The 24,888-nt window shown below is 41.5% G+C and overlaps 1 non-coding gene and 1 pseudogene across 1 annotated transcript; both read right to left on the bottom strand.

Annotated features, from left to right (window-relative positions):
* Nucleotides 1-10,886: 10,886 nt before the first annotated feature.
* On the bottom strand, nt 10,887-12,287 carry LOC134379881 (poly(rC)-binding protein 2-like; annotated as a pseudogene).
* Nucleotides 12,288-14,537: 2,250 nt separating this feature from the next.
* On the bottom strand, nt 14,538-14,609 carry TRNAC-GCA (transfer RNA cysteine (anticodon GCA)). Its single transcript has one exon. It is a non-coding gene; the product is annotated as a tRNA-Cys (tRNA).
* Between the last annotated feature and the right edge of the window lie 10,279 nt (nt 14,610-24,888).

Genomic DNA, 24,888 nt, shown 5'->3' with positions numbered 1-24,888 from the left:
CGAGAAAAGAGTGCCACACACAGATGGGCAGATGACCCAAGGATGGGTGCCCCTGTAGAATTTCAAGTACGTTTTCACCTGGTGGAAAGGTGGAAAAGTTAGTCTCCATTACTACACACCTGTCTCAGTGGCAGCAGTTACAATAGAGCCACAGATATGCACAAGGGTGAGGTAGCCATTCCTTGATGGACTGGTGAAAGCAGCTGTTTGAACTGTGTGGGCAAGTGCTACAGAACTGCCTGAGACTGAGTGAATAGCCGGTATAAGCTGAGTTGATTGAGGTAATTCAAAAGCCAGAGAAAAATGCAAGGGTGAAGCAGATAAACTGTTTGCTAAAGACTTTATCTTGATGGTGAGGCAGCCAGATGCTAAAAACCAGGACAATGGGGAAAGTGCCCTAAAGGCATTTGAGAAGTCTGGAAGGGTGCCCCACCCATCACAGGCCCTGAGGGCCTTTGAGAAGTTTGGGAGAGTGCCCTTTCCATCCTAGAAGGACTGAGTTGTCCCAGAGGACAGACCTGAGGAGTCATTGCCCTCAGCAAACTGCTCCTGCATCCCAGCCATTCTGGTTGGAGTAATCTTGCCTCAGCACCTCCAAAGAAAAAAAGCCAAAACCTTGGTGGTGTTCACATTGTGTTAAGTTTGCAGGCCAGCAGTATGTGAGAGCAGTGGAGGCGTGGCAGCCTCCACTTAGATTTCAGAGGATGTATGAAAAAGCTGGGGGACTCAGGCAGAGACCTGCTGCAGGGGTGGAGCCACTGTGGAGGTCATCTACAGAGCGACGTGGAACAGAAAAGTGGGGTCAGAGCCCCCACAGAGAATCCCCACTGAGGAAATGTCTAGTGGAACCAGGATGGTGGGACTGCCACCAGGAGCCCAGAACTGTGGGGCTGATGGCAATGTGCAGTGCCAGCCCAAAAGCCACAGGCACCAAAGCAGCTCAATGGGCTGCACCTGGCAGAGCTGTAGGAGCGAGTTTACCCAACACTTTGGGGATCCAAGTGCCCCAGTGTACTTAATGTTTGCCCTGTTTGGGTTTTGGATTTGTTTGGGGACTGTGTTTCCTTTCTATTTCTCCCTTCTGGAATGGGAACGTGTACCCAATGTCTGTCCCACTGTATCTTGGAAGTAGATAAACTTGTTTTTGACTCTTTACAGGTTCATGGCTGGAAGGACTTTTGCTTTTGGTCTCAGAGGAGACTTTGGAATTTGGGATTTTGAGTTGGTGCTGCAACAAGCTAAAGACTTTTGGGACTGGGATGGAATGTGTAATGTGTGAATGTAAGGGTAATTTATCCTCACTAAAGGAACATTGTGGAAGATTCTGAATGCGTAGATTGTGTGGCAAGAGACCCTGAAGGGGTGGATTGTTAGGAAAATAGAATAATTTAATCAGGCCCTCTCACCTTAGGTCGGGTTGGGGGTGGTGCAGCATTCTTTGTAAGCAAGTTATGTGTGGGTGGAGTTAGTGCACATGCATGGTGCCGCCACCTTGGCTGGATTTTACTGCCTTGGGCAGCGGCTGCACCAAGCAGCCATGCCTTTCCAACCTGTGGCTTCCAAGGACCTGTTTGCTGGTTACCTAGCTCAGAGACCTGCATGTGAGGGGTCTGGTGACCCAGCCTGGCATGTGAAGAGTTTGTGACACAGTCTGTGAACGGGCTTGAGGAGTCTGTGAGCTCCAGACTCAGCCCTAGCTCGACAATTGGCATCACAAACCTGATTAAGAGAGCTACAATTGGCGATGTCAGCAGGATTCCAACATTAGCCCAAGAGCACAACACCATTTGAGAACATACAATACATTATTGTTAATTATAGATGCCTAGCACTACCATAGACCACTACAACTTATTTTATCTATCTAGCTGTAATTTTGTATTTGTTAACCAACCTCTCCTGATGGAGTTTGGATGTGTTGTCCCCTCCAAAACTCATGTGGAAATTTGATCTCCAACGTGGCAGTGTTGGAAACTGAGTCGTGAGGTGGATCCCTCATGAATGGATTAACACTCTCCCTAGGGAAGGGGGGATTAATGAGTGAGTTCTCACTCTATTAGTTCCCAGCGAGAGCTTGTTGTTTATAGGACCCTGGCACCTCCTCTCTGTCTTTCTTGCTTCCTCTTTTGCTTCTCTCTCTTGATTCCTCTCTCACCATGTGATCTGCTTGTACTCGCTGGCTGCCTGTCGCTTTTCCACCATGAGTAGAAGCAGCCTGAGGCCCGTGCCAGATGCAGCTGTCCCAGAATCATAAGCCAAATAAACCTCTTTTCCTTATAAATTACCCAGTTTCAGGTATTTCTGTTAAAGCAACACAAAACGAACTAAAACATCTCCCTATCCCCCCTCCTTCCTCCCCTTCCTAGCCTCTCGTAACCACAATTGTATTCTCTACTTCTATAAGCTCAACTTATTTTTAGTTCCCACCTGTAGGTGAGGACATGCAATATTTATCTTTCTGTGCCTGATATTTCACTTAACATAATGTCTTCCAGGCTCATCCATGTTGCCACAAATAACAGGAGTTCATTCTTGTTTATGGCTGAGTAGTATTCCATCACATATATATACCACATCGTCTTTATCCATTCATATGTCAATGAACACCTACATTGATTCCATATCTTGACTATTGTGAATAATGCTGCAATGAACATGTGGGTGCAGATATCTCTTCAGTACACTAATTTCCTTTCCTTTGGATAAATACCCAGCTGTGAGATTGGCTGGGTCATATGGTAGTTCTATTTTTAGTTTTTTAAGGAACCTTCCTACTGTTTTTCATAATGGGCTGTACTAATTTACACTGGCTACAGACATTGAACACCTGAGATCTATTGGGCATTAGAGTCAAGTGGCAGAACTGGACCAGCTGGAGAGTCTCCCCCTGTTCTTGGCCCCACTCAATTCTGGCAGCCCTTTGGTCACCTGTAAAGGGACTGAAAGAGTACAAACAAATGCAGTATAGGCAACCCCCAAAAGCAAAGAGGCTTACCAAATGTTATGTCTTTTTCTTAGTGCTAGTGATGACTGTGCAGAGGGTAGGGCAAGGTTCACCAATTCGTCGTTTATGAGAGAGAAGTAACCTAATAATCCCCAAACCACAGGACACCCTGAAACCTCACTGAGGTGTCAGGTACCTTTATTTTGTGCAGTTTTCTCCCACTCCTTGGCACATTTGTGTCTTATCAAGGCATCTAGACTACTTTCTATTTGGTGTTTTCCAGATCTTAGCAGCATGCTATCAATATGGAGTCATGCTGTGGTGCCCTATGGGATGATGGCTAAATTCTCTAGGACTAAGTTCTGGCACTAAGCTAGAGTCAAAGTAACTCAAGGGCAAGACAGTGAAGATGTACCTAACAAGGAAAAGCAAATTGCTTCTGATGTCTCCTGCTTACTAGTACTGAGACATGAACAATTAAATCTGGTAGCTAGAACTGAAGCACTTGGTTACTAATTATAATCCCTTGCCATTCTCTAAGGCCCATCTATTTTCCTTACTAAGTTGGTGGACACTTAAACTGACATATGGTTGGGGTACCCATTCTTCTTTCCCAAGTCTTTAATAGTAGCTCCCATTTCTGAGACTTCTTTAGGAATGTGGCATTGATTTTCTTTTTCAATTTTTTAAAGTTGGGGAAAATACACATAAAATTTGCCATCATAACCGTTTTAAAGTGTACAGTTCAGTGGTATTAAATACATTCATAATGTTGTACAACCATCATCACCATACATCTCCATGACTCTTTTCATCTTGTAAAACTGAAACTCCATACCCATTAAACAACAACTCTCCATTTCTCCCTCACTCCAGCCCCTGGAAACTACCATTCTATTTTCTTTTTATATGACATTGACTACTCTAAGTATCTCATATATGTGGAATCATAAAGTATTTGTCTTTTCATGACTGGTTTATTTCACTTAGCATAATGTCCTCACAGTTTGTCCATGTGGTAGCATTTGTCAGAATTTCCTTCCTTTTTAAGGCTGAATAATATTCCATTGAATTCTATACCACATTTTGCTTATACATTCATATGTCAATAGACACTTGGGTTGCTTCCAAATCTTAACTACTGTGAATAATGCTGCTATGAACACGGGTGCACAAATATCTCTTCAAGACCCTGCTCTCAGTACTTTTAGGTGTATACTCAGAACTGGAATGGCTGGATAATATGGTAATTCTATTTTTAATTTTTTTTGGAACCACCCATACTGTTTTGCACAGTGGCTGCATCATTTTACTTTCCCAACAATAGTAGACAAATGTTCCAATTTTTCCACATCCTCGCCAGCACTTCTTTCTTTCTGTGATGGCATTTATCCTAATGAGTATGAAGTGTATCTCATTGTAGTTTTGATTTACATTTTCCTCATGACTAGTGATGTTGAGCATATTTTCATGTGCTTATTGGCCATTAATATATGTTCTCTGGAGAAATGTCTGTTCAAGTCTTTTACTCATTTTTGAACTGAATTATTTTGTTGTTGTTGAATTTTAGGCATTGTCTATATATTCTGGATAGTAATCCCTTATCAAATATTGCAGATATTTTCTCCCATTTTTATGCAGTCCAATTCATCTATTTTTTCTTTTGTTGCCTGTATCTTTGGTGTTCAATTCAAGAAATTATTGCCAAATCCAATGTTGTGATATTTTTGCTGTATGTTTTCTTCTAAGAGTTGTATTGTTTTGGGGCCGAGCCCATGGCGCACTTGGTAGAGTGCTGCGCTGGCAGCGCAGCCGCAGGAGCGTCGCCACGCTGCCAGCGCAGCACTCTACCAAGTGCGCCACGGGCTCGGATCCTATATAGGACTGACCGGTACACTCACTGGCTGAGTGCCGGTCACGAAAAAACGACAAAAAAAAAAAAAAAAAAAAAATTAAGAGTTGTATTGTTTTGTGCCTTGCATTTAGGGCTTAGACCCACTTTGAATTGATTTTTGTATATGATGTTAGGTAAGGGTTCAACTTCATTATTTTGCATGAGGATATCCAGTTTTCCCAGCACCATTTGTTGAAAAGACTGTCCTTTCCCTATTGAATGGTCTTGGCACCCTTGTCAAAAATCATTTGACCATATATGCAAGAGTTTATTTCTAGTACAGTCATCCCTCAGTATCTGCAGAGCATTGGTTCCAGGACCACACTTGGATATGAAAATCTGAGGATGCTCAAGTCCCTTATATAGAATGGTATAGTATTTGCATATAACCTACATACATCCTCTCACATACTGTAAATCATCTCTACATCATTTATACCTAATATGATGTAAATGCTACATAAACAGCTATTATATTGTATTTTTAAAGTTGTATTATTTTTACTGCTGTATATGTGTGTGTGTGTATATATATATATATATATATATACACACACACATATTTATATATACATTTTCAGTCCACAGTTGGTTGAATCTGTGGATATGGAACCTATGAATACAGAGGGCTGATTTTATTTCTATTCTATTGGTCTGTACATCTGTCTTTATGCCAGCCCTACACTGTTTTGGTTACCATAGCTTTGTTGTAAGTTTTATCAGGAAGTGTGAGTTCTCCAGCTTTGTTCTTTTTCAATATTTGGCTATTTGTGGTCTCTTGAAATTCCATAGGAATTTTAGATGGGTTTTTCTATTTCAGCGAAAAACATTTCTGGGATTTTGCTAGAGATTTCACTAAATTTTGGATGATATTGACATCTTAACAATATTAAGTCTTCCAATCCATAAACATGGAATGTGTTTCCATTTTACTTACATTTTCTTTAATTTCTTTTAGCAATATTTTGTAGTTTTTATTGTACCAGTCTTTTATCTCCTTGGTTAAATTAATTTCTAAGTGTTTTATTCTTTTTGTTACTATTGTAAGAGGAATTGTTTTCATAATTTTCTTCTCAGATTTTTCATTGTCATTGTATAGAAATGCACCTGATTATTGTGTGTTGAATCAGTATCCTACTACTTCGCTTAATTCATTTTTTTAGTTCTAACAGTTTTTATGTGGAATCCTTAGGGTTTGCTATGTGTAAGATCATATGATCTGTGAACAAATATAATTTTATTTCATCCTTTCCAACTTGGATGCTTTTTTTTTTCTTGCCTAATTGTTCTGGCTGTAACTTTCAGGACTATGTTGAATAGAAGTAGTGGAAGTGAGAATTCTTGTTTTGTTCCTGACCTTAGAGGAAAAGCTTTTAGTCTTTTACCGTTGAGTATGATGCTTGCTATGGGTTTTTCACTTATGGCTTTTAAAGTGTTGAATTCATTTCCTTCTATTCCTAGTTTGATGAGTATTTTTTTTTTAATCATGAAAGGATGTTGAATTTTGTCAAATTTTTTTGCATCATTTGAGATGATCATGTGGGGTTTTTTTTTCCTTCATTCTGTTAATGTGGTGCATTGATCAGTTTTTGTATGTTGAACCATTTTTGCACTCCAAAAATAAATCCCATTTGATTGTGGTATGTAATCCTTTTTATGTACTGCTGAATTTGGTTTGTTAGTATTTTGTTGATGATGCTTGCATTAGTATTCATAAAGGATATAGGTGTGTAGTTGTTATATTGTGAAAATGTATATTTGGTCTTCCTCCTCATCTCCTGACATACAACTCCTAAAGTCCTTAGAATTTCCGAAGTGATAAGAGTCTTTTGTATGCTAATGAGTTGACTGATGGCTGGCAGCGCCTAGGTAGCTTCAGGTTGAAGTCTGGTCACAGGAAAGACCAAAATGGGACTTTTTGTGCCACCCTGAAACCTCTGGGGAGGGTAGAGGGACTGAAGGTTAAGTTGATCACCAGTGGCCAATGATTTAATCAATCAAGTCTGTCTCATGAAGCTTCCATAAAAGCCCAAGAGGCTGGGTTTCAGAGAGCTTGCAGATAGCTGAAGGCATGAGTGTTTCTGGAGGGTGGTAACCCAGGTAGGGCATGGAAGCTCTGTGCCCTTCCTGCACCCCACCCTCTTCATCTCTTCATCTGTATCCTTTGTGATACCCTTTGTAATAAATTGGTAAAAATGAGTATGTGCTTCCCTGAGTTCTGAAAGCTGCTCATGCAAACTAATTGAACCCAAGGAAGGGGTAATGGGAACCCTGATTTATAGCTGGTTGGTCAGAAGTTCCAGAGCCCTGGGCTTGTGACTGGCATCTGAAGTGGGGGCAGTGTTGGAGACTGAGCCCTCACCCTGTATGACCTGATGCTATATCCAGGTGGATAGTGTCAGAGTTAAATTGGAGGACATCCAGCTGGTGTCTGCTGAAGAACTGCTGACTTGCTTGCCAGTAAGGAGAAATCCCCACACATTTGGTCACAGAAGTCAGAAGTTGGTCTTCTGTGTTGATAATTGTGCTGTGAGAGAAAAGGAAATACAGTGTGTTTTTCCTACTTACTCACTTGATCAGTAGATTTCTTTTCTTTTTTTTTTCTTTTTTTTTTTTTAAAAAAGATGACTGGTAAGGGGATCTTAACCCTTGACTTGGTGTTGTCAGCACCACGCTCAGCCAGTGAGCGAACCGGCCATCCGTATATGGGATCCGAACCCGGGGCCTTGGTGTTCTCAGCACCGCACTCTCCCGAGTGAGCCACGGGCCGGCCCAGTAGTTTTCTTTTCTAAGAGTGTTGTTTTCTGACTTTCATATCAGGATAATGCTGGCCTCATAGAATGAGTTAGGAAGTGTTCACTTCTCTTCACTTTTTTGGAAAAGTTTAAGGAGGATTGGTATTAGTTCTTCTTAAATGTTTGGTAGAATTCACCCATGAACTCATAAGATCCAGGGCTTTTCCTTATTGGTTGATTTTTTATTACTGAGTCAATCTCCTTACTAGTTACAGATCTATTTAGATTTTCTATTTCTTTGTGATTTGGTCTTAGTAGGTTTTGTGTTTCTGTGGCATTGGTTTCTATTTACTCATTTGGTAAGGAGGGAGCATCTAACCTACCACAACAATCCTTACTCCATGGGCCAGGGGGCTGACATGAAAGTTGTGTCATGTTCTAAATCTTTCCATTTTGAACAAGTACTCAAAATATGTGAAACAGCCATCAGATGGGTTTGGGGATACACTGGGCTAATGAGGCAGATGAAATACCATTTATCATTTGTTCCATAAGCCCTCTGTTCTCACTAGTAGACCTCTGTGGCATTCTGGGTGGTCAGAAATTTTTGTAAATTCAGACCCAATATCTAAAATAACACTAAAAGCTGTGAGTATTACTCTTTCCATGCTGAAGAGATTTCCAGGTAAGTTGTGCAGGTGCTTTAGGGGAGGCTAGAGGGAAGATTCACATAACACATTTATAATATAATGAAAAGGTACATGTACTGAATGTTTGTGTCCTCACAAAATTCATAAGTTAAAACCCCAACCCCTAATGGGATGGTATTAGGTAGTGGGGTCTTTGGGAGGTAATTGAGTTTAGGTGGGTCATGAGAGTAGAGCCCCCATGATGAGATTAGTGTCTTTGAATAATAGCAGCAGAAACAAGAAAACAGGCTGTTTTCTCCCACTCTATTCTCAACACTCAATACTTCTCTTCTGACACCACATGTGTGGAAGTTTTTCCCCACACCCCAAGCAGTTCTCCAGTGGACACCAACTTAGTGTTCTATAATTCAATTATTCAGTTCAATTCTGATACTTTCTACCTGAAGATAGTGTCAGATCCCACAGATCCCTCTGTCCCAGAAGACTGACCCCATGTCATATGCTAATAGTGAGACAGAATAGGGCTGGGCCTGTGAACCAAACTGACTCCATTTTCCCTGCAGAGGAAACTTTGTTACTTTTCCTTTCCTCAGTTCTGAGACCCCACCCACACCCCTGCGCCATGGTGCCTGATTACTCCATGGCCTGCCCTGATAAAATAAACCGAGATAAGAGGAGAACAGATATTTACTGAGTTGCAAAACAAACCCTTCCCCAAGGCTTGTTAAAATACAACTATTAACTTCATTTAAAACTTATTATCATCTACCCATTCTTTCCTTTCTCATAATTGTAAAAATTAAGTTATAGATTAACCTTAAGACCACATTAGGAGTTCCTGCATGTGCACAAAGCTTCAAGTGACCACTACCATGACCCTCCTGGGGTGACAATAATAAACACCACCACCATCTTGGACCTACTGAGCAGGTGCAAGGACCAAAGCCCTAACTGAGCCTGCACCCATGACACAACCAGGAAGAACAGAATGGACCACCTCCAGATGTGCAGTATGATGACGTTGGCCTGCACCCCTCACCCCCTTTCCCTTTAAAGCACCCTGAAGAGCTCCCCTGGGGTGGGGGGGGTGGCTTCTCTGTAGCTACCTCCCTTATGCATAAGTCTACCTTCTCTTTTAATAAAGCACTGTGTGCTTTCCTGCTGGGTGTGTTGTTCATTTCTTTGACTTTGGGAGCCAAGAGTCTAGTTTGGTAACAATTGTAAGTCCCAGGTTGTGACCTGTGCTTCTGACCACTGGCTATAAATTGGGATTCCCACAACCCCCTTCTTAGATTTAACAATTTGCTAGGATGACTCAGAACTCAGGGAAGCACTTTACCCATTTATTTTACATTTATCTGTTTGTTTTAAAGGATGCAACTCAGGAATAGCTAAATGGAAGATATGTGCAAGGCAAGGTATAGGAGAAAGTGTCTGCCACCCTCCAGAGACCTTTACATGTTCATAAGCTCTCTTAACCTTGTCCTTTTGAGTTTTTAGACACGCTTCATTATGTAGTCAGGACTGATTAAATCATTGGCTGTTGGTGATCAACTCAAACTTCAACTGTTGATCTTGGACTTCCCAGCCTTCAGAACTGTGAGGAATAAATTTCTATTATTTAAGCCACCTGGGCTATGGATTTTTGTTATAGCACCCTGAACTAAAACACAAAGCCTCCCTCAAGTTTCCCCAGGATTCCAATTATTCTAGAATTCACTGTGGGAATGGACTCAGTTCATGCAATTTGATAAGAGGCAAAGACACTCTACCTTGCTGGCTCTTGTCAATCTCTATTCACTAGATTTGGGATTACATATAAATAGGATCTTAGTGGCAGGGCCATGACTAGGGGTACCCCAGGTGACCATGTGGGTTCCCATTCTGTTTCACTTCTAAGGATGCCATGATTAATTAGCTGTAGTCAAAGATCCATGAAACACAAGTAATTCTATTTACTTCTCTGGCACTGCTACCTATGATGGTAATGAAATCACTGCCATCATGAATCCTTTGCTACTGATCCCTAATTAAATCTGAGGGCACATTTCAACTGTAGTATCTCCCATCAAAATCCATGGTCTACAGAAAGTAGGCAATAACGATATTTCAAATATGCTATACCTCCCTTCACCAATGCATTTCTCAGGAGTATAACATAGGGAAAGTTTTCTGAGCTCTCTTTGGATCATAGCCATGCGTTATATGGGCAGGTCTCACAGGAAAATCCACTTGAGCATTCCTAGGTACTAAAGTGTTTGTATTCCTTCTTCATTTCACCACCTTTATCTTTCTTCCCAGTCCATCCTTTAATTTTTTGAAAAGTTCCTGACATTACAGAATTAACTGAAATGTATTAATATTCCACTCTTACATTTCCATGACAAACAGAAAAATTTATGAGCCAAAAAATAAAAACCAGAACAAAACAAAACAAAAAACAGAGAGAAGCTTATAAAATTAAATATGGATCTCAGCATTAACAGCTGAACAGAGAAAGGAATTAAAACGCTTTAATTAAAAAATCACGAGTGGATGATAAAGTGTGTAGAAACTAAAAATTTACAAACTATTTAAAACCTGGAATTGCTGACTGTTCAGAAACTGCACAGATGGATCATGGGTGATGGTGAACAGCAGAGAGGGATCATGGATGGACTTCATTGTTCTAGCTCCTCCCCATGCCACCCGTCTCCGAGGAAAGCCTGACATTGATTAGATATTGAGCCAGGCTAATGCTGGCAGCAGATCCAGTGATGATAATCTGCCTATCAGTAGATCCTTCCACTAGGCTCGCAATTTTGATCTGTGCCCCAGACATCTGACAGATCTCATTGATTTTGGAGCCTTGATGCCCGACTATGCAGCCAATCAAATTGTGGAGCTCTTTTACCTGACTGTAGTCCTGCACCGACTGGGACAATTACTGAGCTAGGGCTAGGTCTGGAGCTCACAAATCCCTCAAGCCCATTCCAGACTGGGTCACAAACCCTTCATACGCTAGGCTGGGTCACCAGACCCCTCACATGCAGGTCTATGAGCTAGGTAACTGGCAAATAGGTCCTTGGAAGTCACAGGCTGGAAAGCATGGTCGCGCTGGGCAGACACCCACCTGCCTGCTTCACTAAAACTATTCTCTGAAGAACACAAGAATAGCAACAAAACTAAAAAGATACATTGGTGCACATGCACACTAAGTCCATACACACACATACACACACACACACACTATTTGCTTACAAAGGATGTGCAGAACCACACTAAACCAGACCCGAAGTGAGGGTCCTGACCAAACTATTCTATTTTCCCAACACAAATCATTTGGAATGGTGAGTTCATGAGAAATAGTCTGAGCAGATGCATCCAAACCTGCACTGAATCCGGTGTTGCCATGTGTCATGGGAAAATGAAACTGTTGTTTCGCCAACGGGGCAGCTTGGTCAAATCTGGCTGTGGAATAGCATACTGTCCTTGAATGGTCTAGGCCTGACCACCTGCAAAGATGACTGGAGAACTGGACAGCTTGGACTGGTAGGGAATGGTCATGTCCTTCGGGGGTGGAGGGACTGGGAGAGAGTCTCCAACATGACCAGGCAGATCTGTTTGACACAGTCAGTGATGGATTGAGGAATGCCAGCAATAGTGATGGCTCGCTCAGTTGAGTTGGGAGCATATCCCCTGCCTCCTGGACCTGAGCCGCTTTACTCTCGTATTTCCTTGAACTTGCAACCACCTTTTCCAATGAGAGAGCCACACTGATGGGCAGGAACCACCAGCCTCAGGGTGACTGGGGGTCTACTGGCCACTGTGCTGTTGGCCATAGAGCTGCTCATGTCCTCTTCCAGTTTGCCAATGATCATAGCAAAGGCTTTGAAGATGGCATTTTTGGGTCCAGCCAAAGTGATGATTCTCTCAGGACAATTCCCTTCTGAAATGTCGATACCTGCACCACTCTCCTCACGCATCTTCTTCTTTCCAATGATACTGCCAACTTCCTTTCCATGCGTGAGTAGCCGGATGGTGAGAATGGCATTTAATCCACCTTCAATCACACCGGTGTCCATGTCGAGCAGTGTTTTGGGGAGCTGCACTTTGAGTGGTAAAGTCTTTGGTCACTGCTGGGGGTGAAAGCCAAAAACTGCAGATGCAAGGCGACTGAGGGGGTAAAGGGGAGCAGGTGGGAAGGGGAAGGGTGAGAGGCCGGGAGCAGAACATGGCGAGGGGGACCCCGCTGGTGGGCGGAGAGGGAACAGGTCGGGGGTGCATGGAGGAGGGGGGCAGGAGGAGGAGGAGGAAGGGGGAAAGAGACCACCTTTAGATTAACCAATCATCTTTGACGCCAATGATGAGACAATCAATTGAGTAATTGGAATGTATCCCAGCTACGGCAACAGGAACACGAATCCAGAATCTTATTAACCTAACAGATAAAAGTACATTCATTCTAATTAAAATGATCTTCTCTCTTTGGTCAGGGGCTCTCAAAATCCCCTTCCATACCTCAGACTTTAAGCCTGTTTGATATGGAAGCCTTCTCTTCCCAGACATGATGACCTTGTAATTGACCCAGCCCCACAGCATGCTGAAATCTTAGTCTAGTTACGTATCTTCTCCCCACGTCTGGTGTGGGTGAGGTAAAAGGATTGGCTTGATCTTTCAAGGTAACTCCCTCAAGCAAGGCAGAAACAGTTTCATCAAAGAGAGGGGAAGGCTGGCTGGGGGTACACTGGATCCCCAAAATATGCTGATATATCCCTTTTGAAAATCTTGGACTTCATTCTTTTTTGATCAGTGTCCTACCTTTCACATCTTCTTTAATAAGAAGACTATTAAATAAACTGACGTTACTGTAGTTCAGCAACCTACATGATCAAACACTACGTTTGGTTTGGGGCTTTTTCAGTCATTCAATGGCAAGAGATAAGACTCTCTACACTTGGCCTTGCCTAGAGTAGAGGATTTAGACATTTGGGCTTCCTCATCTTTCTGTGAGGTCCAGTATTGTCTTAGTTCGTTTTGTGCTGCTATAAAAAAATACCACAGACTAGGTAACTTACAAAGAACAGACATTTATTTCTCACAGTTCTGGAGGCTGGGAAGTCCAAGCTCAAGGCACTGGCATCTGGTAAGGGTCTTTTTGCTGTGTCCTTACATGGCAGAAGAGCAGAAGAGAGCAAACCCACACCTACAAGCCCTTTTTATAGCAGGATTAATCCACTTTTAGGGGTGGAGCCCTCATGACCTAAACAATTCCCATCAGGCCCCATCTCTAAACACTATTGCATTGGGGATTACGTTTCTAACACATGAATTTTGGGGGCACATTTAGCCCATAGAAAATACAAGCAGAACTATCCACTCTACTGTACAATGCTTTGTGCTATTCTAAGGTAATTTACTGCACCAAAGTCAGGCCCTCACTGAGCACTTCATTCCAGGTGACCCTTGTGTATTCAATTCACCTGTTTTGTTGCTGTGTATCAATGACTGCCAGGTTACAATTCCTAAATAACTAGCCAGATGTTTGTTGATTTTAGACTCAACAAAACTAGATAATCAATGACACGTTTTCCTCATTTCCTGTACCCCACTGCCGGTACCAGTTTTCACACTGTCAGCACTCTGTCTCAAAAATAGAAACTGACAATGGCTAATTGAAACAAATAAGCCAATTATTGGTAGGATGTCAAAAAACTCACAACAGTAAAGGAAACCTAGAGATCTACACTCAGAAAACGAGTAGGACTAAATGGACACCTTTCCCACCAAGTCTCCTTCCCGTCCTCTGCCCACCTGGTAGCCTTCTCTTCCTGGCACCCTCAGTCGCACACACGGGGCACCAGCTTGGATAAATCACGCAGGTTTAGGTGAAATGTCCTTTAGAATTATCTAATATTGTCTTCCCCCAAATGTATCTGTCAGAATCATCTAGTGCATGTTGAGTGGGAGGAGTAGGAGGAAGAGTAGAGGTATGTGTTGTTTTTAAAATGGAAATATGTACTGCCCTCCTCAGACCTACATATCAGAGTTTGGGGCTGAAGTAACTATGACTGCTTCCTGCCTATGTTCCTCTGTGTAAATGACAGTTGACCAAACATACAAACTCATCACACGTCCTGATGAAAGCCTCAAACTATTCCCCAGGTGAGAATATGACCTTAGAACCTTTTTCTCCCCTTTCTTTTCCTCGCTCCCCTTCCAGTCCACTGAGGTCCTCCAGATGAAATTAGCCATATTGAAAACCCACCTATAATCTGTGGGTTGAGTCCCTGACTGGCATCTGAGGATGTGTGCTTTGGGGGAAGAAAACCAGTAGGGGGCACCCGGATTTGAACCGGGGACCTCTTGATCTGCAGTCAAATGCTCTACCCCTGAGCTATACCCCCAAGACTGACATAAACTTCCAGATAGCATCATTTCACTCTGTTGCAATACCCAGGTATCCTACAGGGCATTGCAATCGCCATTCATTTTCAGTGAGCCTGTGAGAACCCCCAGAGCTAGATCCCTCAGACTGATGTCCTCTGGCCACCAACCTCCCTTTTCTTTCCCACAGAACTGATTACTTCTTGTTGGACGAGTCCTCTATAGACTATAATTCCCTTGGGGTTTTTCTTTTCTTCTTCTGTATAGAATTGCAGGAGTTTGGATGTGTTGTCCCCTCCAAAACTCATGTGGAAATTTTTTTTTTTTTTTTTTTTTTTTGTCGTTTTTTCGTGACCAGCACTCAGCCAGTGAGTGCACCGGTCAGTCCTATATAGGATCCGAACCCGCGGCGGGAGCGTCGCCGTGCTGCCAGCGCAGCACTCTACCAAGTGCGCCACGGGCTCGGCCCTCATGTGGAAATTTAATCCCCAATGTGGCAGTGTTGGAAACTGATTGGGTCATGGGGGTGGATCCCTCATGAATGGATTAATTCTCGCCCTGGGGGATGCGGGGAATAATGAGTGAGTTCTTGCTCTATTAGTTCCATGAGAGCTGGTTGTTTATAGGACTCTGGCACCTCCTCTCTCTCTCTCTGTCTCTCTCTCTCTGTCTCTCTCTCTCTTGCTTCCTCTCACCATATGATCTGCTTTTACCTGCCAACTGCCTGTCATTTTCAGCCATGAGTAGAAGCAGCCTGAGGCCTGTACCAGGTACAGCTGTCCCAGAATCGTAAGCCAAATAAACCTCTGTTCTTTATAAATTACTCAGTCTCAGGTACTTCTGTTATAGCAACACAAAATGGACTAAGACACTCACCCATCTGCTTTTGTCCTGTGGGTTTATACCTTTTTTTTAAATTGATTTATTTTAATCAGGAAAACACTCCTATTTTTAAAAGTTAGATATTTAAATAAAATTATTTTCATGAACAATATAATATAAAGTAAAATAAAATAGTACTAACAGACCTTTATTTTAGTTGGTGTTGGGGAAATAGAATAGTTTGGTCAGGGCCCTCGCCTCAGGTCCCATTGGGTGTGGTTCAGCATCCTTTGAAAGCAAATTGTGTGTGTGTGTGGAGTCAGTGCGCATGGACACCAATGTATCTTTTTAGGTTTGTTGCTATTCTTGTGTTCTTTTAGAGGGAGAGAGAGACAGAGAGAGAGAGGGAGAAGGAGAGGGAGAGAGAGGAGTTTTACTGAAGCATGTGGGTGGGTGTCTGCCTCGAGCATCCGCCCAGCACAGCCATACTTTCCAACCTATGGCTCCAAGGACCTTTCGGCCAGTTACCTAGCTCATACACCTGCGTGAAGGGGTCTGGTGACCCAGCCTGGTATGTGAAGGGTTTGCGACCCAGTCTGTGAGTGGGCTTGAGGGGTCTGGGAGCTCCAGACCCAGCCTTAGCTCAACAATCGGCCCAGTCGGTGCAGGATTACGGGAAAGTAAAAGAGCCCAACAACTGGCATGGTCAAGTAGCTTTACAATTGGTGTCATGAACAGGATTAAGAGATAGACAATTGGCACTGTGAGCAGGACTCCAGACATTAGCAGCAGACTGTCACAATTGGCGTAGTCAGGCAGGGTTACACCACAATTTGGCATAGTCTGTGACAGGATTCTGAGCAGGCACAGGAACTGAAAGCCCTTGGAAGAAGGAGGTAATGTGGCTGTCCTTGAACATGTGGTGCCTGGTGGCCAATTTTCTGCTGACCAGAGACTGGCTGTTGCTCACAATTCTGCAAACTGATCAAGATTTGCGGCAGAAAGCAGAGTTGTTGGAAGCACAGATAAATGTCCTGGAGGACGATGCGCAGCAACTGGCCACTCCTGCTTCTCACACCAGGGAAGACAACCGACCCAGCTGGTTGAAAACCATGCATCTCCAGGCACAACCTGTTGTGCACAAGAAACTGAGACAGTAAAGCAGCAGAAACAGGGAGAGCCCCTGGCGGCTGCAACTATGAGACCTAGGGGGGGATGGTGTAACATGCTCTAGAGACCATGTACTAAATGCATGTTGTGTTTGTCTGAAGGCAAAAGGCTCAGAAGGTGCCAGTTAAATCCAATGGCCTGTTGGTGCCATAAAACCTGAGGACGAGTGCCACTGCAGAATTTCAAGTATGTTTTCACCTGGTGAAAAGCTGGAAAAGTTAGTCTCTGTTACTACGTGCCAGTCTCTGAGGCAGTGGCTGCAGAAATAGCTGCAGATGTGCACAGGGGCAGGGCAGCTTGATGAACTGGGCGAATGAATGCAGCTATTTGAACTGTGTGGGTTAATGCTGCTGAACTGCCTGAGACTGAATGAGTAGCTGGTGTAAGCCAAGCTGACTGAAATAATTCAAAAGCCAGAATGTAAAAGCAGAGTGTAAAGATTTGGAAAATTTGCAGCCTGGCTGTGCGGTAGCAAATGCAAGGGTGAAGCAGATAAACTGTTTGCTAAAGACATTATCTTGGCGGTGAGGCAGCCAGATGCTAAAAAGCTAAGACAATGAGGAAAAAATATCCTAAAGGCATTTGAGAAGTCTGGAAGGGTGCCCCACCCATCACAGGCCCTGAGGGTGTTTGAGAAGTTTGGGAGAGCACCCCTCCCATCCTAGAAGGACTGAGTTTCTCCAAAGAGCAGACCTGAGGTGTCATTGCCCTCATCAAACTGCTCACTGCATCCCAGCCATTCTGGCTAGAGCAACCCTGCCTCAGCACCTCCAAAGAGCAAAAGCCAAAAACCTTGGTGGCATTCATGTTGTGTTAAGCTTGCAGGCCAGCAGTGTGTGATAGCAGTGGAGGTGCAGCAGCCTCCACCTAGATTTTGGAAGATGTATGAAAAAGCTGCAGGACTCAGGCAGAGACCTGCTGCAGGGGTGGAGCCACTGCAGAGGTCATCTATGGAGCAATGTGGAACAGAAAAGTGGGGTCAGAGCCCCCCCAGAGAACCCCCACTGAGGAAATGTCTAGTGGAACCAGGATGGTGGGACTGCCACCAGGAGACCAGAACCATGGGGCTGCTGGCAGTGTGCAGCACTGGCCTGGAAAAGCTGCAGGTACCAGGGCAGCTCAATGGGCTGCACCTGGCAGAGCTGTAGGAGTGAGATTGCCCAATGCTTTGGGGATCCAAGTGCCCCAGTGTGCTTAACGTTTGCCCTGTTTGGATTTCAGATTTGTTTGGGGACTGTTTTTCCTTTCTATTCCTCCCTTCTGGAATGGGAACATGTACCCAATGTCTGTCCCACTGTATCTTGGAAGTAGATAAACTTGTTTTTGACTCTTTACAGGTTCACAGCTGGAAGGACTTTTGCTTTTGGTCTCAGAGGAGACTTTGGACTTTGGACTTTTGAGTTGGTGCTGCAACAAGCTAAAGACTTTTGGGACTGGGATGGAATGTGTAATGTGTGAATGTAAGGGTAATTTATCCTCGCTAAGGGAAACTTGAAGATGGTTCTGAACATGTAGATTGTACAGTGAGGACCCTGAATGGGTGGATTGCTGGGAAAATAGAATAGTTTGGTCAGAGCCCTCAATTCTGTCCCGTTGAGTGTGGTTCAGCATCCTTTGTAAGCAAATTGTGTGTTTGTGTGTGTGTGTGTGTGTGTGGAGTTAGTGCGCATGCACGCCAATGTATCTTTTTAGTTTTGTTGCTATTCTTGTGTTCTTTTAGAGGGAGAGAGAGAGAGAGAGAAAGAGAGGGAGAGGGAGAGAGAAGAGTTTTAGTGAAGCAGGTGCGTGGGCATCTGCCTCGAGCATTCGCCTGGCACAGCCATGCCTTCCAACCTATGGCTCCAAGGACCTTTTGGCCAGTTACCTAGCTCATAGACCTGTGTGTGGGGTCTGGTGACCCAGCCTAGTGTGTGAAGGGTTTGTGACCCAGTCTGTGAGTGGGCTTGAGGGGTCTGGGAGCTCCAGACCCAGCCTTAGCTCAACAATCAGCCCAGTTGGTGCAGGATTACCAGCAGGTAAAAGAGCCCGACAACTGGCATGATCGAGTAGCTTTACAATTGGCGTCACGAACAGGATTAAGAACTAGACAATTGGCACTGTGAGCAGGATTCCGGACGTTAGCAGCAGACTGTCACATATGGAATTTTTTTTTTCCCTCAGAAGTGAAATACCCTAACCACATCTCAAATTTTCACAGCCTCATATCTACTATATGCTGTCAAACATATAGAGTTTATCATTTAAAATAAATAAATAAATAAATATTCTCAGATTAAATCCAGGAGGGTCATAATTACTAAGCATTGTTTGGAATGTATATTTTCTCATTGCTTTTAAATTATGCAATTCTCTCCTTTACTATTCATGTGTTATTTAAAAAAATAATAACTTGTAGCTGAGAAGTATAGTCCAAAATATTAAGCCCTGGTATACATGTCTTTTTGGCTGTATAGGTCCTTGAACCATGTCATTTCAAAATTTAAAAATTGTTTGATGCTTTGATGAGATAAAAAATTGAATAATAAAGTTGTCTTTGCTGACATTGTATACTGTTATAAAATATTTTTCAACTGCTGAAGAAAAATAACTTCCATCTTAGAATTTTGAACTGAGGTAAACTAATATTCGAGCATGAGAGGGGAAAAAGACATATCTAGAAGTACAAAACCTAAGAGCATCTATTAGAGCAGAACCTCCCCAGATGAACGTGTGAAGGACAGAGAAGGGAAAACGGGCGCCCTCCGGGGAGACCCCTGCGCCGCTCCTGCAGCCTTGCCTGCCTCCTGGGCTCCAGGCTCCCACCTGGTACCTGCATTTAGAATCTAGCAGGCATCTCAAACCAACACGGACACCCCTAACCTACTCCCCCTGGTGTTGCCACCTAAGTAAATGGCACGATTCTCCCAGTGACTCAGGCCAAAAACCCTGCCAGTCGTTGTCACCGCATCCCTTTCTCTGACATCCCAATCCAGCAGCAAATCCTGCTGGCCCCCCATGAAGGCGTGTCTAAACTTCTCAGCTCCACACCTATCAACAGAGGTCAAGCCGCCACCTCTCCCGCCCAAACCCCTGATGTACTCTCCTGACAGGTCCCCAGCTCCCCCATTCCTGTCCCCACATCTCTTTGCCACTGGAGCACCAAAACGATCTTTTAAAACATTAGTCAGATTATCTTCCCCCCTTGGTTCAGTAGCTTCCTGCTCCACTTAGAACTAGATCCAAGTCCTGGATGGAGCCCTGGCTCCTTCTACCTCCTACCCTCCTTCCTTCCTTCCCCCCAGTCCCTCCGCTGTTCCTAACAAGTGTCACCCACACTCCCACCTGGGAGCCCCATGCCCTCTCCCCTGACACAGGCTGGCTCACACCTCGCCTCCCTCAGAGCTCTGCTCAGGTGTGGCTCACCAGGAGGCCTCTCTGGCTGCTGTACCTAGTACCCTCACTTTTCATCCCCTGGCTCTGTTTTCAGCTTCCCTGTTGCATCTGCATTACAGTCCGACAGATGTTTGTTAAGTATCTTCTCCTCACCACGATGGCAGCACCTGACCATAGCGCTTCATCTACTTTGTTCTGTGTGCCTGTGCTTAGTGAGCTCTTGAAAATACCTGTTGAATAAATGGACAAATAAACATTAAACAAAAAATCCCAGATAAACATGTAGACAAACACATTTAAACACAGATGTTAAATATTAATAATTACTAGCTTCTTTGAGTTTAAAAATATGTGGTGAGGAAGAGGTCTAAAGTACTAGGTGATGCAAGAAATATGAAAGAGGAGAATTCTTTTTTTTAAAAAAAATTTATTTGTACGTATTTGTGGGGTGCAGCTTGCTGTTTCAATACATGGATTCACTTAGGGTAGACGGCATAGCTTTGCACCTGTTAATCCAACACTTCCCTTCCCCGCCTCTGCTAACCATTAGTCTATTCTGTCCTGAAAGAGGAGAGTTTTGAGAGAAGATAAAATTCTTCAAATTCCCTATCTTATTCAGAACAGAGAAAATATATTATCAGACACTAAGTATACATGTTAAAAAGGACTGGGTAACCACTAAAAAAATGATTTATAATTTTCAAATCGGTGGGAGAAAAGTAGGGGTGGAAATGGATTTAAAAAAGGAAGCAACCCAAGAGAAAATAGTAAGAAGGATAAAAAAAAAAAAAAGAAAAGAAAAAAGAAAAAAGTAGGTATAGGTGGAGGAAAAAGAAAAAAAAGTAAATGGGAAAAGTAAAATGATAGGAATAAGTTCAAATCTATCAGTAATCACAATAAATATTAATGACTTAAACCCAAATATATCCACAGCTAGTTGTTCATAAGAGATATTCTCAAAACATAAAAATAAAAAAAGGTTAAAAATAAATGACTGAAAATGACCTACCCCCAAAAAAGATACCAGAAGAAATGTTTATATCAGAAAAAAAAAAAAATATTTAAGGCAAAAAATCATTAACAAAATAATGAAGAATTTTACATTATAATAACAGAAAAAAATTTCAAGGTGTAACAATCAATGCTAAGCCTTGAAATATCTAAAACAAAAATTGACAAAATTACTAGAAGAAATTATAAATCCATAATCATTCAGAGATTTTTGTATATCTCTGTCAGAAATGGACAGATCAAGGTGAAAAGACTAGTAAGGCTAAAGGATATTTTAAAAATTAAATAGCAAAATTACCAAAAATATATACTATAAACGTGTAAATATGTAAAACTCTCTCTAGAGCACACTAGAAATAGAGAGAGAGAGAGAGAGAAAGAGAAAGGAATACAACAAAAAAGCAAACATTCTTTTAAAGCACTCACAAAATACAAACACTGGTCAAGCATGCGGACAGAAAAGGAGTTTTAAAAAAATTCTAAAGGATTATTACCAAACTGACCGCCACGTAATAACATCAGGAAACTCTAATAAAAAAAAAAGTACAAACATCACATACGTTTCGAAACACAATACCAAATAACTCATAGGTTAAAGGGAAAAAAATCACATTGGAAATGACCACATAATTAGAAGTAAACACAACAAAACACTGTATATGAAAGGTTCCTCTAAAGCAGTATTCAAATTGATGTGCTTGAAGACAAGAAAGAAAAGTAATGAGCTGATCGTTCAACTTAAGATTACAGAAAAATAACAATAAAGGCTAAAAATACTAGGAAGGAAATAAAAATGGTAACAGGAGAAAATAATAAAACGGAAATCAAGAAAACAACAAATTCAAAAGTTAGTTTCTTGAAACAACTCATAAATTAGACAAAGCTGTGGCAAAACTCATCAAGAAAAAAAGGTAGAACACACAAACAAGAAGATGAAAAAGGGATATAAATACAGATACTGTAGAGATGTAAAAAAATCAGGAAATACCATAAACAAGTTTCTAACAATAATTATGAAATATGTATGAATAATTATGAAATAAACTATGAAGTAAAATTTTATGTAATTATGTACTAAGATAAAATGTGTATCTTTTAAATAAATTGAATAAATGATTTAAAAAAATGTCACCCAAAAAAAGAAAAAGACCAAGATGGCTTTATAGGTGACTTCTACAAAACTTTCTTCAAAAATCTTTCTACAAAAATAGAAATAGATCATTCCAGAAGATAAAAAAGGAACTAATCAATATATTGCTTAAGACTAGTATAACATCATTTCCAAAGTCAGACAATAAATCAAGAAAAGAAAATACAGATGAATTCCACTTACGAAAACTAATGCAAAAATCTTAAATAAGTATTAGCAAATTAAACCTAATGTTGTTCTTACAAAATGACTTATTACTCAGGAGGGTTTATTCTAGGAACATAAGAATGGTTCCTCACTGGAAAACTGATTAACCTACTAAATAAATTAATGTAATATATCACAGAATAATCATATGATCTCAACAGGTAAGGGTAAAATTTTACAAAATCCAATATCTATTCATGATTTTGTTTTTAAAAAGCCTCATAACAAATTAAGAATAGAAACAAATTCCTTAACTTGATAAGCAGAATCTACCATAAACTTACAGCAAATATAACACATGAGAAGCAGTACTGTTAAATTCAGAAACAAGGATGCCCATTATTACCCTTACTATTTAACATTGTACCAGAGAGCCTAACCTCTACAACAAAACATGAAAAAGAGTTCAAAGAATTACAAGAAGACCAACTGTCCTTATTTGCAGATATTAAGATAGGCAACACTGAAAAAAGAGACAAATTATTAGAACTGACAAGATAGTTCTAATAATTTAAGGTCACTGAGTGCAAAATTGACCTACAACAATGAATACCATTCCTTACATGTCAGCAGTAATCAACTAGATAACAAAGTAGGGTAAAAATCCTATTCATAACAAAAACAAAAACCATAAGGTAACCAGAAATAAAGTAACAATGTAATAGAAAATGTGTCCCATGCATATGTGGGAACTTGGTATCTGAAAAGGGTAACTATATGTCCTGACTTACTTAGGAGGGTGCCAGTTCATGCTTGTTTTCCTAGCATAAGCATAAGCATCCCATTTCACTCTCAAAAGTCTTCTGGTTGGATGATAAATGCATGGTACCCCATACATGATGAAAGTGGAATTAGAAACTTGTGAGGAAAGTACCAAATTGTTCAACAAATGGTACTGAAATAATTGTTTTTCCATATTAAAAAACAAAACAAAACAACTCTTAGAATCTTCACCATACAAAAAGGTAGATTCCAGATGTGTTAAAGACCTAAATGTGAAAAAAAAACATCTAAAAAATTAAACAACACAAAAGGCACAAACTATTTTTAAAAAGATAAATCAACTTGTCTTCATCAGAATAAAAAGTAAAGCATGATATTTAAAAAAGAATAATATTTGTTTCTCAATGGTGAGAGGCATATCATTTGCAGTCTTTCAGTCTTTCATTTTCTGGCTTAATGACAGCTAGATTGAACAATAGGTCAGATATCCAAATTTCATATTCTTTTTCTTTTTGGCAGCTGGCCAGTACAGAGATCATGGTGTTATCAGCATCATGCTGTAACCAAGGAGCTAACTGGCCAGCCCCTCCAACATGATTCTTTAGATAACTATTTCTTTTTAAAAATAATTTGGAGGCCGGCCTGTGGCTCACTTGGGAGAGTGCGGTGCTGATAACACCAAGGCCATGGGTTCGGATCCCATATAGGGATGGCCGGTTAGCTCACTGAGTGAGCATGATGCTGGCAACACCAAGTCAAGGGTTAAGATCCCCTTATCAGTCATCTTTAAAAAAATAATAATAATAATAATAATTTGTTCATTTCTATGTAATCAGAGTTTAACATTTTAGATTTTTTATATCATATAAATTAGAGCCTCATGAGACAGCATTAAAGATGTCACTTAAATATTTATGATCTTTACTACATTTTTAAAAAATTTGGTAAACCATTGCTTATTTTTTCTAGCCTTATTTAGATAAAATTGACAAATAAAATTATATATATTTATGGGGTACAATCTGATGCTTTGATATATGTCCACATTATGGAATTTTTATTTTTTATTTTATTTATTAATTTTTTTAAAGATGACCAGTAAGGGGATCTTAACCCTTGACTTGGTGTTGTCAGCACCACGCTCAGCCAGTGAGCTAACCGGCCATCCCTATATAGGATCCGAACCTGTGGCCTTGGTGTTATCAGCACCACACTCTCCTGAGTGAGCCAGGGACCAGCCCCTACATTATGAAATTTTTAAATCAAGCTAATTAGGGGCCGAGCCCGTGGCGCACTCGGGAGAGTGTGGCGCTGGGAGCACAGCGACGCTCCCGCTGCAGGTTCGGATCCTATATAGGAATGGCCGGTGCACTCACTGGCTGAGTACCGGTCACGAAAAAGACAAAAAAAAAAAAAAAAAATCAAGCTAATTAGGATATTCATTTCACACACTTACTTTTTTGTGGTGAGAACAATTAAGATTTACTCTCAGCAATTTTCAAGTATATGATACATTATTATTAACTATAGTTACCATGCTATACACACGTTCTGTTACAAGTGGCAGGATTTCCTTATTTTACATGGCTAAATAATATTCCGTTATGTATATAATATACCACAAGGCAGAGAAAGAGCTCATTTCATATTCTTTATTTCTGCTATGCCTAAGAATTAAAACTTAATGGTCATAAGTATTTGGTGACTCTGGCAAATATTTATGGGTATTCATATTAAATGAACCCAGTCGGTCTGGTCAAGGCACCCAAAATGGAGTCAGGAGGCCACTTCAGCTCGAGCTTCAGGCATGTCTCATCTGAAGACACCCTGAACTTTTGAACTTT

This window comes from Cynocephalus volans, chromosome 6, assembly GCF_027409185.1.
Source record: "Cynocephalus volans isolate mCynVol1 chromosome 6, mCynVol1.pri, whole genome shotgun sequence".
NCBI lineage: Eukaryota > Metazoa > Chordata > Mammalia > Dermoptera > Cynocephalidae > Cynocephalus > Cynocephalus volans.
Note: the sequence above shows the minus strand (reverse complement) of the source record. Positions and strands in the feature narration are given on the sequence as shown.